This window comes from Mixophyes fleayi, chromosome 2 (genome assembly GCF_038048845.1).
Source record: "Mixophyes fleayi isolate aMixFle1 chromosome 2, aMixFle1.hap1, whole genome shotgun sequence".
NCBI lineage: Eukaryota > Metazoa > Chordata > Amphibia > Anura > Limnodynastidae > Mixophyes > Mixophyes fleayi.
This window is the reverse complement of record NC_134403.1, coordinates 333,729,545-333,741,916: the sequence shown is the minus strand read 5'-3', so window position 1 is coordinate 333,741,916 and position 12,372 is coordinate 333,729,545.

Below are 12,372 nucleotides of genomic sequence, written 5' to 3'. Positions count from 1 at the left end.
CATACGATCTTACACCACCCCATCTTGCACCACTCCCATCTTGCACCACTCCCATCTTACACCGCTCTCATCTTGCACCACCCCATCTTGCACCACCCCCATCTTGCACCACTCCATCTTGCAATACCCCATCTTGCAATACCCCATCTTGCACCACCCCATCTTGCACCACTCTCATCTTGCACCACTCTCATCTTGCACCACCCCATCTTGCACCACCTCATCTTGCACCACTCCAATCTTGCACCACTCTCATTTTGCACCACCCCATCTTGCATCAACCCATCTTGTGCCACCCCATCTTGCACCACCTCATCTTGCTCCACCCCATCTTGCACCACCACATCTTGCATCACCTCATCTTGCACCACCCCATCCTGCACCACCCCCATCTTGCTCCATCCCATCCTGCACCACCCCATCTAGATCCACCCCATCTTGCACCACCCCCAACTTGCACCACCCCCATCTTGCACCACCCCATCTTGCACCACCCCATCTTGCACCACTCTATCTTGCACCGCCTCATGTTGCACCACCTCATCTTGTATCACCTCAACCCATGTTACCTTATCTTGCTTCCCCTCCATCTTGCACCACCCACATCTTGCATTGCCCCCATCTTGCTCTACCCCATCTCACTCCACCCCCATCCTGCTCCACCCCATCTTGCACCACCCCATATTGCTCAACCCCCAATCTTCCACCACCCCATCTTGCACCACCTCATCTGGCACCACCCCATCTTACATCACCTCATCTTGCATCACCCCCATCTTGCACCACCCCATCTTGCCTCACCTCATCTTGTACCACTCCCATCTTGCACCACTCCATCTTGTAGAATCTCATCTTGCACCACCTCATCTTGCACCACCCCATATTGTATTACCTCATCTTGCTCCATCCCTATCTTGCACCACCCCCATCTTGCACCACCTCATCTTGCACCACCCCCGTCTTTCACCACCCCCATCTTGCACCACCCCTACCTTGCTTCGGTGGAAATCTATGTGTGCTTTCATGAACTGAGGCTTATGGTCACACACACATACACACACACATACATACACACACACATACATACACACACACATATACGCAAACACACACATATACATACATACATACATACATACATACACACACACACACACACACACACACACACACACACACACACATACACACAGACATATATACACACAGAAAACACACACACATACAGTGTCAGACTGGGGCATGAAGGGCCCACCGGGGTACTGCAACGCTAGGGGACCACCAGAGGGGGTGTGACCATCCATCATAGAGGTGAGACCAGACACTCAAATAGAACCACGGGCCGCCCCTGGAACTCAATTGAGCTGTGCTGCACTGCCAGTGAGATACTCAATCATCACCTCTGGAAACCAGCGTAACCCCAGGGACCTACAGGATGGGAAAACTACTGTGTGTTCTCTTAACTATACCTTGTCCCCACAGTTCAGGTTATTGCAGGAAAACAGCAAGCAAAAAGAGCTTACCTTTATTGGGGGCACCTGTAAAGAAACACACAGCATAGCCCAAATACAATACACGATGCAATATTCGCCGCACAGGCGGAATAATACTCTGCTTATGTACCTGGAACTGTCACGTGATACACACACCTGCTATCCAACCTGACGGTTTGGTATAGCCCTAACCGGAGCCTCCTGCTCTACGGTCACTTAGGCCTCTCACCTAGCTACTTACCACACACGGGGCTTTCACGCCGCTGCATACAGGGTCTTATGCCCTACACCATGGGCCTTATGCCCTACACCATGGGCCTCTCTGCCCATCTGACTACAGGGCCATGTGCCCTGACTATGGGCCTTAGCCCCCTCTTTGCCTTGGGCTCTGAGCCCACTAACTAGGGCCTTGTGCCCTTCTACTTATGGGCTTTAAGCCCCTAGCTAGGGCCTTGAGCCCTGTCACACTGTGAGCCTAGCCCACCCTCACTAGGCCTTGCGACCTACCTAACTATGGCCACTAACTAGGGTCTTGTGCCCTTTTTGCACTTTTGGGCTTTGAGCCCACTAACTTCCTATAAGGGCTTTGTGCCCAGTTTATCCTGGGCCTTGTGCCCCTAACTGGTGGCCACAGGCCTTGTGCCCGACTCTGCCCACGGGCTTTGTGCCCGACTTAAGTTGAGTATACTTACCTTGCCCCGCAGTCATCTTTCTCCGGGTCTTTCATCATCATCATCATCATCATTTATTTATATAGCGCCACTAATTCTGCAGCGCTGTACAGAGAACTCATCCACATCAGTCCCTGCCCCATTGGAGCTTACAGTCTAAATTCCCTAATACAGACACAGACACAGACAGACAGAGAGGGAGACAGATAGAGACTAGGGTCAATTTTTTTTTTTTTATATAGCAGCCAATTAACCTAACAGTATGTTTTTGGAGTGTGGGAGGTAACTGGAGCACCCGGAGGAAACCCACGCAAACACAGGTAGAACATACAAACTCCACACAGATAAGGTCATGGTCGGAAATTGAACTCATGACCCCAGTGCTGTGAGGCAGAAGTGCTAACCACTAGGCCACTGTGCTGCCCATTTGTCTTTCAGACCCTCCAGCCGGAAGCGCATTTTCTCTGCTTCGGCGCAATGTCTCCCGCAGCTCTCTGGGCGGGGGCGCTCTTAGCCCTTACAAGGGCTCCCCGCCGACATCTCCGGCAGTGATTGTCAGTGGCAGGGTAGCTCCTTGCCCTGACAAGGGCACCCTGCCACTTCTGGCGTATTCTTCTTGATCCGCCGCTCCGGACGTCCCTCGACGTCCTCTTCTCACTCCACCGCCGAACTTGTGAAGCAATGGCGCCGCCTGGCGGCTTATATAACCACCGGCGCGACGTCACTACTGGGCGCTGACGCGAGCGCTCATTGGCTCGCCACGGCGCCAATCTTTTAAAAGGCTGGAGGTGAGCCGTGATTGGCTCACTCATCCGGCCGCCGATTGGCCAGCAGAGGAAGACGAGCCCTGATTGGCTCATCCTCCCTCCGCTGTCAATCCCTGCAGGAAGAATACTCACCGCTGGAACGCTGGATCGATGAGTAGATTTTCTTTCTCCACCCTCTTCGTGGCCATAGCAGCAGTCTCCATCTTCGCCCTCTTCACGGGCACAGGATCCAGAGCCAGGGGGCACATCTCTACACATACACAGATATACATACATACATATACACACACACATACACACACATGCATACATACACACAGATAAGCCACTTTATTTGGTGGCCTTGTAACATAATGGCCTGAAACCTGTATTTGTAGTGGGCAGTAGCTTAATCTCTGATATGATGTAAAATATGCAGAGTAATGTAAGAGCAAGATAATTATTAGATGATACAGAATATGCGGAGGATAATGTTAACTGAACAATAGTGTACAGTTTTTAATATTTGAATACAATAAGACAAAATGTAATATCTGAATTCAAGTGACAGCGGTTTCAATGTAGTAGAATCTAATTATATTAAGATGATAAAGATACTTCAAATGCAATAAGATAGATATGTTACATGCATTGCTGTTAAAACAGTGTAAATACTCTTAGAAAAGAGGGTATTTGGCTCACTAGTAGACAAATCAGGCTGTGTCAGTATTATGTCCCTTTAGTACTCATTGCAAGGATCATGGGCTAACGTAGTAATGAAGTGAGATGAAACTCTATAATTACCTACGGATACACACCCTGAACCCAAGAAATTGAATCCAGGAGACATGGGTGAAATGGAGAAGCTAAAATAAATGGCAAGTGTACATTCTAGACCATAAGAGCTTAAATTAGAATAACATGAGGCAGCTGTAACACTATTACATGCTTAGTCATGTTAGTGTAAATAGTAGCACATCTGACAAATGCATATATATATATATATATATATATATATATATACACGTCTGTAAGGAGATGCATCAGTTGTGGGTGCTTAACACATGGTCCAAGATAAGAGCGACATGGATCTTGCAAGTGTGTTAATATATATTAGAGATGCTCGGGCTCGGTTTTAGAAACCATAAAAAACAACAATTGAAGGAAATTAAGCAATGTACACTCCATCCTATAGCTAAGTCCAGGGGCAAACACTTACAGATCCCTGTCCATACTAGTGTAACATAATAAAGATACAAATGTATAACAAAATCCAAGTCTAATAAATTGATTTTATTAAGTTGTCAGAATAAGCTAACAGTAGTGTATCCCAGAGCATGCTGAAAATCACAGGTCTGCAGCATCCAGAGAACTTCAGTTTGTCCTGAACCTTACCACCAAGTGCCACCTAGTGGTAAATCAGTAGGACTACTGGGGTAATTTCACAACATATCAATACCAAAAAGCAAACAGCAAAAAATTTTTTTCAAAATCCAAAGTAACATGTCCATTCTACACTAATTTCTTTATTTAACTTTGTCAGTAAAAATATGTTCAAGCTAATATTGAAATCTTTTGGCGTGATAATATCCAAAGAAAACCAATAAATCCAACATATTTTATTTTCGGGTGACTAGCCCATTTGCCCAAGTCTTCTTTTCCCAGGCTTCTAGACTTAGTTATTCCCCACAGGAAAGTAACCAGGTCCATGGTGCTTTTAAATGTTTAAAGAATAGTATATCCATATTCTTTCACTAAATTTGGTGTATATTTTACCATTCTAATGATATCACGGCTAAAAGAAGCAACCAGTTAAACTTTCATGTGATAAAAAGTAATTTGTGAAGGAGGAGCTCTGAGATCCATGAGCAGAAATCCGCGTTAAAATGAGCCTACTATCATAAATAGAGCGCGGGCCGCTTTACATTCACGAATAATGCGGCAAGTTCAATTCCCCCCTGAAAGTTCTAACATGTTTCTCTTTTAAGAATGATAAGTATGTTTAAAATCAAACCAATCATTATTAAATAATTTATAAAGTCAGGATCACAAGTTTTAAATATGGTATAACAGAGTGACTCATAGTCTTATAGGTATTATTTTACTTTAATCTCTGTTAAATCAATTTTTATCCATTAGATCAAATAGATCTCCCGAAAAACTCAGACTTTTTAAATTAAAAGGAGCTTTTATTTGTTAGTCGCTTTGCAGTAGAACAACATTATCTTACAGAAAACAAAAATATATTAAGGGCACCGTCTTACTTCTTGGCCACTCTCTAGGCTTTGGGCCGCTGGCTACATGCTCTGTCTCAACATATGGTTGCTCTGCAGATTCTCTCTTTCTGCTCATACTCTCACACTGCAGATATAGGTACTAGCTCTGTGGGTGCTGTGGGTGCCACCAGCAGTTCTGTAGTGAGCTGCACAAAGGTATGGCCAAACACCCTTTTAATCTTGTGGGAGAGGATACTGGCATATTTGCCATCCCAGTGATCCTTATTTTTTACACTTACCATAACCTTGGCACCCAGTGGTGCCAGGAAGAACCAGATTGTCCTAATACGACATGGGACCATGGTACTGCAGATTTCTCTGTGTTTCAGCCCAGTCTGTGAAGCCTGGTGTGTCAGCATCACTTTAGCACAGGGATCCCACACTTGTACTCCCACTTCTTTAGTGAAAACTAGCCACAAGCTGTAGTCTGAAAGTTGCATGGTTTGGGGGAGTGCATATTTTCTTTAAAAAAAAAAAATATTCCATTAATTTTTTGTAACATTGTAAAGATTCAAAATATTAAATTCATCATCATCTTTAAAACAGTCTGAGGTATGGTGTAACAGTTACGTTTCCTAAGAGGCATACCTAAAGATGTGTCCATATGTTAATTGCTTATGCATTTACTGAAGTTGCACATGCAAGCCCCCAATCAGCATCTACAGGTGCAATAGGATGCCATCCTTGCTTACCCAGCAGTGACGGATGCCTTCTCTAGCTGTTAGTTCTGCATGCCCATTGCCTAGCAATGGGACGCAACTTCCGATTACTTCTGCTGCAATTATAGGTTTCCTTATCAGCAGTCAGTGATCTGGTGTTGTCACTAACCACCAATGTGTTATTGGGCTTCCTATATAAGGCAGATTCTGGCAGTAACCCTCTCAGAGTATTGGGGCGCCTTGTGTGATTCCTGCTCCAGCGTGCTAGTTCCAGATCTCCCTGATTCATTTCATTCCTGAAATTCCGTCTTTGACTCCTGCTAAGTCTTGGGTTAGTGTCCAAAAAGTTTTCCACGACTGAGAGGAACTACAGGATGGGGATAAAGAACTGCTAGCAATCAAAGCAGCATTAGAGGAATTGCATTATCATTATCATCATCATCATCATCACCATTTATTTAAAAGCACCACTAATTCCGCAGCGCTGTACAGAGAAATCATTCACATCAGTCCCTGTCCCATTGAAGCTTACAGTCTAAATTCCCTAACATACACACTCAGACAGACAGAGAGAGAGAGACTAGGGTCAATTTTGATAGCAGCCAATTAACCTACTAGTATGTTTTTTTGGAGTGTGGGAGGAAACTGGAGCACCCAGAGGAAACCCACGTAAACACAGGGAGAACATACATACATACATACATACATACATACATACATACATACATACATACATACAAACTCCACACAGATAAGGCCATGGTCGGGAATTGAACTCATGACCCCAGCACTGTGAAACAGAAGTGCTAACCACTTAGCCACCATGCTGCATTATCTTCTTGAGAGGGCCGTACATAATATCATGGTATTTACCGACCACAAGAATCTAACCTACCTCCAAACTGCTCACTCTCTCAAACCTAGGCAACTATATGGTCATTATTCTTCCCACATTTTAATTTAATTCTGACCTATAAAATAGGTTCTAAGAAATTGAGAGTCAATGCTTTCTCCCGTTCCTTTGACACTTCAGATCTTCAGACTTCACCAGATTCTAAACTAATTCTGGATCCTGCCAGCATTTTAGCACTAACCAGTACATCTTCCAAAATTCCACCAGTTGATCGCTCTTTTCTAGAGCCTAAATTCCTTCTCAAGGTACTTAGTTGGTCTAATGGCCCCAAAATTGCAGGCCATGTGGGAGTCAAAAAGACTTTCTCTCTAATCTCTAGATATTAATGGTGGCCCAATATACGTCAAGATGTGCAATAGTGTATTCAAACGTGAACAAAGAACAAAGTGGGTGGAAAAACCTCACTTGCCGCCCTTCACTATAAGAACCTCATACCCAAAAGATCCAGAAATAGCAAATGTGCAGAAAAAATAATAGTGAAAAAAATGATGCTAGTAAGTAATAAAAAATAATCTTAAACATTATACATAGAAGTATATAAATAACTACCACAAAAAAATATCAAATGTTGTGAACATATTCCAAAAACCTTAATTGGCTGCTATCAAAATGACCCTAGTCTGTGTGTGTGTATATGTTTGTGTGTGTGTATATGTTTGTGTGTGTGTGTGTGTGTGTGTGTGTGTGTGTGTATGGTAGGGAATTTAGACTGTTAGCTCCAATGGGGCAGGGACTGATGTGAATGAGTTCTCCCTACAGCGCTGTGGGATTAGTGGCGCTATATAAATAAATGATGATGATTATATTCCAAATCTCATACATCATAGGGTAACCTGCATTATCTTCAAAAATATCAGTTTTTAGCAAGCAATGAATGTAGGTATTTTAATGCATTAAACCAATACTTCTTTTTCTATAGCCAAGTGAAAACATGTATTGAGCTTTTTTTCATTATTATGTTTTAGGAAGTGGAATACAGGATCAAAACAATGGATGTCTAGGATCTGCATATCTTAAGCTAGTCTACTCACAGAGGGTCTGTTCAACCTAATTACCTCCTACTGGGCTAATTGACCAATTTTTTTAAAAAAGGAAGCACTCTATTATCTGAGACGAAAATCATGTTCACTTCTATGTATAAATGTATTATTTTATTTGGGCCCTGACATTTAATATTCTATTTAATTATATCAGATTTAGGCCCTCATCCTGACAACTTCCTATATAAGGCAGATTCTGGCACTACCCCACTGCCAGAGTATTTGTTTAGTTTTTGCTCCAGTTCTTCCTGGTTCATTTCACTCCTGAAATTTTGGCTCTGACTCCTGCTAATTCTTGATTACTCTTCGGTATCTTGATTCTGGTTTTGTTCGTATCTGCTGGTTAACACCTAGGCATCCCGTAATACCCTTTTGTATCACAATTCTGGTTCTGTTTGATATCCTGGTTCTGACCTCGGCTATCTTCACCACTCTTCGCTCAGGCTCCAGCTGCCTCACTAGGTACTGGCATAGAGGGCCACAACTTGCGTGTTCTTGGTGAACACTCCATAACTTTTTGCACAGTAGTGCCAGCTGCTGGCAGTCGCTCGTCCATCAATTTCTAGTAGGCTCGTGACACCCATATTTGTAACTCTAAATACAGATGCTTTTATTACACATGCACATTGCATCAAACCACTTTTGTATGCTGCATACTTTTGTGTTAATGTGTGATGATAAATATGTAAATATATATATATATATATATATATATATATATATATATATATAATATGTAATCTTGTTTGATACACAATTGCACAATATTTTCTAAGTCATACCTCTGCCCTATTCTTCCTTTCCTTATCCCAAAAATGTGCCTCCCATAAACCTGAAAATAACAATCCAAAAGATGTATCATTTTGCAGGTTTGAAATATTGGAAGATTTTTTGAACATAGTCACCACTTTTTTGAATGTCACCACTAAACAGTTGGAGCAATGTTTATCTAAGCAAGATGATTTGGAGAATAGAATATGACGCAATAGTATATGATTATTTCTGGTTATCTGATTTCTCTAATAAAAAGCTAAGGTTAAAGATATTTGCGTCTTTATTGAAATATGGCTAACGTATACATTGTAAAAGCCTTGTCCCCAATGCTATGTAAGGAAAATGCTCAATAATCTCAACATATCTCCTCCACCAGGGAGAGATTTTGTGGGAATGTAGTATGTTTTTAATATTTTTGCCCTCTGCTGCATTTTATAGCTTTGATAATAATGTTGATATGCTACCAGAATGCTTCTTTAAAATGCTAGCTACTGTGAACAGGTTCACCTATATTCAATAATGAGATGCTTAAGAAATATTACATTAAATGAAAGAAATAGTTCTAGCAGCCTTAATGTTGTTTTTATCATATATTTATAAACATACATTCCCCTTTCCTAAGTTTTTTATGGGGGTAGAAGAAGTTTGATTATTTGTCTAACCCCCTCTTAGAGGCCGGTTGGGGAGGAGTCATGGTAGTGGCTGACGCATTTAAGTATTGTATAGTGGGCCTCTTGTAATTGCATACGTGCTAGACAAGGTCTGCTGAAGGGTTTTTAGGGATGCTAGACATTAAAATTTTACTACCCTGAAGCCTGTGAACCTTGCTCTCCCTAAATCCATCAGATTTTCCATGTATGGAGACAATTCTAAAGACAGTATCATTATTTACAGCCCTACAACCAACCCCGCCACACACACACACACACATGGAATTGTACTGCATTTAGCAAATTGCTTATTAAAGATAATTCATCCTGTTGGAGATCTTTACATATGACAGATTATGAATCTCAATTTTTGTTTTTGAATACTTCATTTTTATATTCTATTATGCTAAATGTAGCTAAACCTGATGAGCAGAGAACAATAAAATCATGATCAAAATTGCCATACAAATTCTTTCCCGCAGAGTTTAAAGGTGACAATATTGATTTGTTTTATCAAATGGTTAAGAAGGACTTATGTATCTATTTGGAATCACATAATAGCTTAAGTACTGATCATAACATTTTTGTTTGTGATCTGGTTTTAGTCATTCTTTCACATAATTATTTACATTTTTGGAAGTGTTTTAGCTTCAAACATGCAGTACAGAGATGGGCACAATATTTGCGCCGAGCTTCGCAAAATTGTACAAAGGAAAATGGGAGCTTGATTCGATTTATTATAAAAATATCTATTCTCAGCATATCATTTTTTTACTGTAGATATAATGACGATATATTAATCATTTGGGATGGTTCATTGGACACTCTTGACAAATTTCTGAAATTTATAGGTAACAACCAATTTATTCTGAGGTATACATCTAAAACAGAGTATTGCATTTCTAGATTTGGTTCTAGAAATAAAAGAAGGGAAGATCGAGACGAAGACTTTCATTAAGCAGGTTCACACAAATAGTTATCTCCATTATGATAGCAGTCACCTTATTAAATGAAAGAATAACATTCTTTTTTCACAGTTAAGTTGCATTGAAAGAAATGACTCAAATGCTAATATATGTGAGGAACAATTGAAGATATATGCAGATAGGTTTAGGGAGAGAGAATATCTATAATATCTAAAGTATTCGGTAGAGATAAAATTTGAAGAAAAAAGATCTTCTGTTATATAAAAACAAGAAAGATATCACAAATATGATTCCTTTCATAATAGAATACAGTAAAGATGAAAAAAGATTAATCATGTACTAAATAAATACTGGAGTATTATCCATAGGGACCCCATACTGGGCCCTATGGTGTCTCCTGGCACCCTGTATGCTAAAGAATAAAAATGATAATAAAAAGAGAAATTTTATAACAAAGTCTACTAGTGAATTTTTTAAGTGCTCAAGTTGAAATGTGTGTGAACTAGTGAACATTTGTAGTAAAACCTTCTTTTATTCCTCTAATATTAATGAATTTAAAAATCAGAAGTTAATGAATTGTCAAACAACTTCAGTGGTATACTTACTGCAGTGTCCATGTCATTTAAAATATTTTGGTTAAACAAAAAGAGCTCTGAAACTATATATCCAGGTACATGTCAGATCTATTAAAAATTAATCTGAATTACACTTAGTTTTGAGACATTTTATTAAAAATCATAAAGTGGGCCCTGGTAGTTTCAGGTTTAAAGCCATTGAACAGGTGGCATTGGGAATGAGAGGTGGTTATTTAACTAACAAGTTAATATGTAGAGAGATGTATTGGATATTTAAATTGGGCACTTTGACACCTTTAGGACTTAATGAAGCATTCAGGATAGCACCTTTAATTAATTAATGCTAATATGCATACTTCATTTCTTTTTTCTCTTCCTTTCTTTCCCTTTTTCTTATTTTTATCTTTAGATGTATTGAGTATCATATTCATGTATATTTTCCATTTATAATTTTTATATATTTTTTTAAGTATTAAGAATGTATTTATATGACCGAAATGAATACTAGTATGGGCCTATGACTGCTAATGTAATAAAATAGTATTATAGAGGCCATTGGTTATGTTTAGTGGCTATAACCTGACCTTATGGAGTAATAAATACAGTAATTCTCCCCAAGTAGAAAAATAAGATTTTTTTTTATATAGTTATAACATGTTAATAACCTTTTTAATATAACAATGAATTGTTGTTTTTCAATGAATTGCTTTTTATATTATAGATCTGGGTTTGGATTACTGTGTTTATAAAATCGTGTGCATAAAATCCTGTGTTTACAAAACCATGGTTTGTTAATCATGTGATTCTAAAGTTCTATTAGATTGTTATATATATTTTTGAATATGAATTATTATATATGATATACTTTGTTATTTTAATAGGGTTCTAATTATGTATTATCGCTGGTGTTGTGTACATGTTTTAAAACCACCAACAAAATGATGTTCTCTGGTTCTGTATAGGATTTTTAAAACCACCAACAAAAAGTTTAATATCTTATTTAAATTATATTCTTAAAATAAGGTCATGTAGGTATTTAGATGATTATATGTATAGATATTTGATGTATTGAACCCTTTTTGGTAGCACTTTTGATATCTGAATCATCATCTGAATCATCATCATGCTATTGCCTTTGATTGGCCTAATTGCAAGGACATAGGACTATTTAAACCACTCTTTCTTTGAGTGCTGCTAACCCCTTGATAAAGTCAGTGTGACGAAATGCGTCGGTGATCGATCTGTTGGACCTTTATTTTTGTTACAGCTTTTATTGGGACGTTCTTCCTGGCCAGGAGTTCGTTTTCCCATCTTGGAAGAACTCAGGTAATATTTGATACTATTGTTTGAATCTATGCTCATTGGATATATGTTTCTATGTATATTTTTAAATATTAAAGATGTATTTATATTGGCTGACTGGTTGATATATGTTTTAAAGAGATTTTGATTTGGTGTGCTCATATTGAGAATAATTGAGTTTTCTAAGTCTTAAATAAAGAACATACTACACTATGTTGCTCTTTTTCTGAGTTACAGCTTTCATTGAAATATACCACTACAATACAGGAAACTGAAAAGGAAGATTGTCCATTTACTCCATATATGCATCAAATAAGCTTTTAAAATTTTGTTTTTGGTACACAGTT